The sequence below is a fragment of the Octopus sinensis genome, unplaced genomic scaffold (genome assembly GCF_006345805.1).
Source record: "Octopus sinensis unplaced genomic scaffold, ASM634580v1 Contig03913, whole genome shotgun sequence".
Taxonomy (NCBI): domain Eukaryota; kingdom Metazoa; phylum Mollusca; class Cephalopoda; order Octopoda; family Octopodidae; genus Octopus; species Octopus sinensis.
The window spans coordinates 1,048-7,979 of NW_021826976.1; the positions used below are offsets into that span (position 1 = coordinate 1,048).

Sequence of the window (6,932 nt, forward strand, 5' to 3'; positions counted from 1 at the left end):
GATCATGAATGACCAAGGGATTGCACCTAGAAAGTTCCCCTGCGAGACACAAGTTTGGGCAAGGTTGTTGATGGAAGACCATGCATACCAGCCTCCCCTCTCCACGCCACCGATGTTATCCAAGGGAAAGGCAAAGGCCGATACAACTTGGCACGAGTGACGTCGCAGCTCATTTATTAACGTTCAAGTGGCTGAGCATTCCACAGACACGTGTACCCTTAACGTAGATCTCGGGGGAAATTCAACGTGACACAGAGTGTGACAAGGCTAACCCTTTGAAGTACAGGTACAACAGAAACAGGAAGAAAGAGCGAGAGAAAGTTGTGGTGAAAGAGTACAGCAGGGTTCACCACCACACCCTGCCGGAGCCTCATGGAGCTTTAGGTGTTTTCGCTCAATAAACACTCACAATCCCCGGTCTGGGAATCGCAACCGCGGTCCTACGACCGCGAGTCCGCTGCCCCAACCACCGGGCCATTGCGCCTCCAAGCGTAAAGTATATAAAGTGTATATATAAAGTGCATTAAGTCATCATCGTATTCCAACTTCTTTCACTAAACTTACAGGTTTTGTGGATAAAGTTTTCAGAAATAACCCAATAAGATAACCATTAATTCCGTGAAATATTCACCGGCCCCGCTAGTTCCTATCAACCTACGAATATGCAAGATGGAAAATAGTTTGAAAACAATGGATTCTAAAGTACTTTATCGAAACGTGAAATCCAGTGAAAATCTATGAAATATTCTACCAGATTCCCTTCTCCTAAGTAATACAAAAAATAAACGCCAAAAGAAAAAAAAATTTTTTTTTTTAAAAGCAAAACCCCTCGCAAATAGTCAAAACTACCATTTGAACAGACTGATCGTTACGAAACATTAAAAAAAGACAAAACAAAGGTTGCATCACGTGTTCGCTCCCTCGTAGTATTTTCTACATTTATGTTCTCTTTCAAGCGTGACAATACGCGTAATTGTTTCCACACGTGTGTAGGTGGATGTAATAAGGTCATGTGTCACAGAGCACCCCTTCCACAACAACCTTTCCACCCGCCCACATCTACCATCACCCTGCTCTCTTACCGTTTTATTTTGCTCTCGTAACACAAAATAAAAGATCCCTTAAAGGGTGAGGTTCACTTTTTTGTTCTTCAGTCTTTATACCATATTTGTGCGTATGCATCTATTCATATATATATATATATATAGATATATATATATATATTATATATAATATATATATGCATGTATGTATATATATATATATATATGTATATATATATATGTAACACACATGCATACATATATACATATATGCACACGCACATTATATACATATATCTCTGTGTGTATATAGATTTACACACGGTTAAATATTATATAAAAAAAATTATTGTTCTTTACCTTTGTATGACCGTATGTCCTCCTCCCGCAATGCATTTTCTTTTTCTTTGTAACAAATGAACATTAACTAATAAACACATAAGCTTACAAATAAGGAAATTAGTGGACACACTGACACACTAACACAGACACGCACATACATATGAACACACTACCACCCACCCATATACACACACGGACACACACACCAACACCCACACATAAATGTATATGTATTTCAGCGTCGGTCTGTCTGTCTGTTCGTATAATATATATAATTGATATATGTGTGTGTGTGTGTGTGTGTATATGTGTTTATATATATATATATATATAATATATATATAATATATATATATGTATGTATGTGAGTATGTATGTATGTATGTATGTATGTAACGTATTTATGTATGTATATATATATATGTATATGTATATATATATATATATATATTTACGTTTACATATGGATATGTATATCTATCTGTCTATCGCCGCCGCTAACAAGTTGAACTTCCATAAGCCTTCACCTTGGGCAGAGAGGAGACTGTTTAATCCACCATTTGAACTCACACGATAAGCAACAATAGACAACAATAATGAACAAAAACCACAACATCACCAACAACAACCAAAACAACAACATCCACACAAATAAAAGACACTAACAAGAACATAATCAGAATGTTTCTTCCACGTTATAATTATCTGAGTATTGTTAAGGTAGAAGGCTGTGTGCTGGCAGAAACGTTAGCGCTCTGTTAGAAATGCTTAGCGGTATTTCGTCCGTACGAACGTTCTGAGTTCAAATTCCGCTGAGTTCGACTTTACTTTTGATCCTTTCTGTGTCAATGATTTAAGTACCAGTGAAACACTGGGGTCGCTGTAATCGAATAGTCCCCTCCACCAAAATTTCAGGCCTTGTGCCTTTAGCAAAAAGGTTTATTATTAAGGTGGTGAGCTGCCAGAATCGTTAGCATGCCGGGCGAAATGCTTTGTAGTATTTCGTCCGCTGCTGCTTTCTGAGTTCAAATTCCGCCGAGGTCAACTTTGCCTTTCATCCTTTCGGGATCGATAAATTAAGCACCAGTTATGCACTGGTGTCGATGTAATCGACTTAATCCGTTTGTCTGTCTTTGTTTGTCTCTTCTCTGTGTTTAGCCCCTTGTGGGTAGTAAAGAAATAGGTATTTCGTCTGCCGCTACATTCTGAGTTCAAATTCCGCCGAGGTCGACTTTGTGTTTCATCCTTTCGGGGTCGATTAAATAAGTACCAGTTACGCACTGGGGTCCATATAATCGACTTAATCCGTTTGTTTGTCCTTGTTTGTCCTCTCTGTGTTTAGCCCCTTGTGGGTAGTAACGAAATAGGTATTTCGTCCGTGTGTACGTTGCGAGTTCAAATTCTGTCGAGGTCGACTTTGCTCCTTTTATCCTTTCGGAGTCGATGAAATAAGTACCAGGTGAGGCTGGAGGTTGATGGGATCGTTTAGGCCCCTTCCACCTGGTTGCAGGCCTTGTAAGTAATTATAAGTTACCTAAAACTGATGGCGTCATTTTTGTTAGTTGCTATTCATGTTTTATCCCAAGTCATCCTTGAGTGTACCAGGATTCTTATAAAACATAAAAGAGAGTATTGCATCCTTGGTTCCCCATCCTTCTGTATATAAGCATCATGTATAAGGATCGCATCATCCAGTTTCTCATTTCACTTTATAATGCAGGACAGTGTTATTCGAAGGGTATCTGTTTACTATTTCTGCTCGGCCAGTGACCACCTATATCGTCATCGGTGGCTGCTTGTTGGTATTGACATTATCATTGTAATGACGGCGGCCTGGCAGAATTGTTAGCATGCCGAGTAAAATCCTTAACTGTATTTCGTCCGAGTTCTTAGCGCCGAGGTCGACTTTCCATTTCATCATACCGGAGTCGATAAAATAAGTACCAGTTGGATACTGGGGTCGCTATAATCAAATTTTTACTCTCCCCGATATTTGTGGTCTTGTGCCAAAATTTAAAATTATTATTATTTTAGTGAAAGAGCAATGCCTGCCATCAAAACACTGGGATACAAATATACGAAGCCCAATATACCTGCCATGATTACTCGTCAGCTAAGGGTACACCAGTACATGCATTGCAACCATATATACGTGACATGGTGATCTCATAGCAACATTCACAGCACATGACCTTCCAGGTGAGGCCCAGTTAGAATTTTCCTCAGGTCGAGTGACTTACCCCGCTCAAAAGGTCCCTGAATTTCCTCAGGTCGAGTGGCTTACCCCGCTCAAAAGGTCCCTGAATAAAGTTTGTTTGAGGATTAGAAATGAAACCATAGAGTTTCCAGAATTGCATTTTTCAAATACCAAATAATTCTGTTCGACGCAAGGCTGTGATGCGCCTCCACTAATTCTGCTCATGATCAGAGATGCACATATCGTCAGCCAATAAGGGACATGCTAAACTCGTTAAGGTCAAGCAATAAACAAGCAAATCTGTGTTATTGAGCAGAATATATACTGTAGGCCATCTTTTACACCAAGACGAAACATCTTCATGAAAACATATCCAATCAGTTAAGATCAGAAGCCATGAAAGCTACTGCCTGGTACTGTATCAGGGCATTATTGCTGGCAGAATCGTTAGCACGCTAGGCGAAATGTTTAGCGGTATTTCGTAGGCCGCTACGTTCTGAATTCAAATTCCGCTGAGGTCAACTTTGACTTTTATCTTTTCGGGGTCGATAGATTAAGCACCTGTTACGCACTGGGGTCAATGTAATCGACCTATCCCCTACCCCCAACTTTCAGGATTTGTGCCTATAGTAGAACAGATTATTGTTATTATTTTCATTTCGCCCATCTTTCATTCTGGGTTAAAATTTCGCTGGGCTCGACTTAGCCATTTGGCCTTTCGGGGTTGATAAATTAGCTACCAGTCAAGTACTGTGTCCATGTTATCGACGATCCCGCTCCCCACAAATTCCAGGTCTTGTGTACGGATTATTATTATTATGATCATCATCATCATCATCATCATTATTATTATTATTATTATTATTGAGTGAGAGAGCAGTTCATGCCATCAAAGTGACACTGGGGTAAAATATACGAAGCCCAATATACCCATCATGACTACCCGTCTGATAAAGGTACACCAGGCACATGCATCACAACCATATATGCGCGACATAGTGATCTCATATCAAGATAAACGCACATGACCTTGCAGGTGGGGCCCAGTTAGAATTTTCTTCAGGTTGAGGAGCCCATCCTGCTCAAACGGTCCCTGAATAAGGGTTGTTTAAGGATGTTGAAGAACCACCCATGTTTCCAGAGGTGAACTATTCAAACCCCAAAGAATCCCTCTCAACACATGGCTATGATGCTCCCCACACTAATTCTGCTCGTGATCAGAGATGCACATATCGTCAGCCACTAAGGGACATGCTCAACTGGTTATGGTCAAACAACTGACAAGCAAATCTGTGGTATTGAGCAGAATATTTGCTGTAGCCCATCTTTTATACCAAGACAAAACAATGTCATGATAACACTTCCAATCAGTTAAGATCAGAAGCCATGAGAGCCACTGCCTGGTACTGCATCAGGGCATTTATAATTATTATTATTATTATATTATTATATTATTATTATTATTATTATTATATTATTATTATTATTATTTTTATATTATTATTGTTGTTGTTGTTGTTGTTGTTATTATTATTATTATTATTATTATTATTATCATTATTATTATTTATTATTGTTGTTGCTATTATTATTATTATTATTATTATTACTATTATTATTATCATCATTATCAAAGCGGTGAGTTGGTCGAATCGTTACTTCGCCGGACAAAACGCTTAGCAGCATTTCTTCCGTCTTTGTGTTCTGAGTTTAAATTCTCCAGAGTTTCTCTTTATCTTTCATCCTTTCGTAGTTCATAAAATACTGGTGCCAAAGTAATCGATTAGGCCCGGCCCTCAACCCCGATAAAATTTCAGGCCTTGTGCGTATGTAGAGAGAATCATTATTGTTGTTCTTGTTGTTGTTACTGTCGCTTTGAAGTTGATTATTCCCAGAGCAAGGGTGACAAGAAATGACCCCCAACCACCACTCCACCAAGATAGACGTTCCAGCCGTAAACATCCCATCTTTAATTCGGAATATATAGCCATATCACTTTGAAAACATCGGTTTTCGTCTGATCATCGAAGTTAAGCAACGTCGAGCCTGGTTAGTACTTAGATGGGTGACCGCTTGGGAAACCTAGGTGCTGTAAGCTAAAGGCGGTGCTCCAGCATGGCTGCAGTCAAATGACTGAAACAAGTAAAAGTGTAAAAGAGTAACCGAGGATTGATATTTCCCGTGTTTCCATTTCCTTTGAACTGAATGAAATACGATGAAATTTCAGAAAGATTTCACTACTATTACTAGCAGGTCTTACGACCACATAGAGGCAAAAACCCAAAAAAAAAAAAAAAAGAGTAAAAAAATCACTTCCTGATTTACTAAGTTTAATGTTAGCAGCTGACGTCACCGACAGAATCGTAACATGAGGCGAGATAATGTCTTTTGTAGAGGACTACAATACGTGGATGTTTGGTGTTATTGTGTCCAGAAACCACGGCAACCGCAGCGGGCAGCAACGATAACAACAACAACAACAACAACAACAGTAACAACTACAACATATTAGTTAGTCTCTGGTTCAATCGTCGACAATGACTGCCGTAACAAAAGAGATTGAACGTAGCTGTGCTTCTTTTATACCGTTCAGTGTAAGAACATGATTTGTATTAAAATATGCACACCCACATACACGTGTCCGCTAATGTGCGCACAAGAAAACTCACCTGCTTACGTTTAGCGAGCGTGATTACATGTGTAGAAATAAATATAAATACACACACACACCACACACACACACACACACACACACACACACACACACACATACACACACACACACACACAAACACACTCACACACACACACACACAAACACACACACGCGCGGGTATACATAAACATTAATATATATATTATGTGTGTGGGTATGTATGTATGCATGTGTGTGTATACATATATATGTGTGTATATATATTATATACACACACACACACGCATATATATATATATAGGCATCTATATATGTGTGTGCATATATATATATATGCATATATACATACATATATACATATATATATATGTGTGTGTGTGTGTGTATGTATATATATATAGCAATGTCACGATGTACTAGTTAATTCGTCCACGAAGATCGCTCGTCAAGCGAAAACTTGTAAACAGTATAGAACTTGTAAAAACTCGTAAACACATGGTCTCGGAAAACGGGTCCTTGTAAAGTGACGTTTTACTGTATATATATATATATATATATATATTTAGAGAGAGAGAGAACAAATAGTGAGGGATTATCAATTCGGGCACATTACTTCATAAGCTCTTTGTTGGCAATGCCTCAGACGAGGGGTATCATTAATTTTCTGTGGTGTTTCAATTTACATCAATTGATC

The 6,932-nt window shown here is 38.7% G+C and overlaps 1 pseudogene; it reads left to right on the forward strand.

Moving 5' to 3' along the window:
* Positions 1 to 5,561: 5,561 nt before the first annotated feature.
* Positions 5,562 to 5,680, forward strand: LOC115227494 (annotated as a pseudogene).
* The last annotated feature ends 1,252 nt before the right edge of the window (positions 5,681 to 6,932 follow it).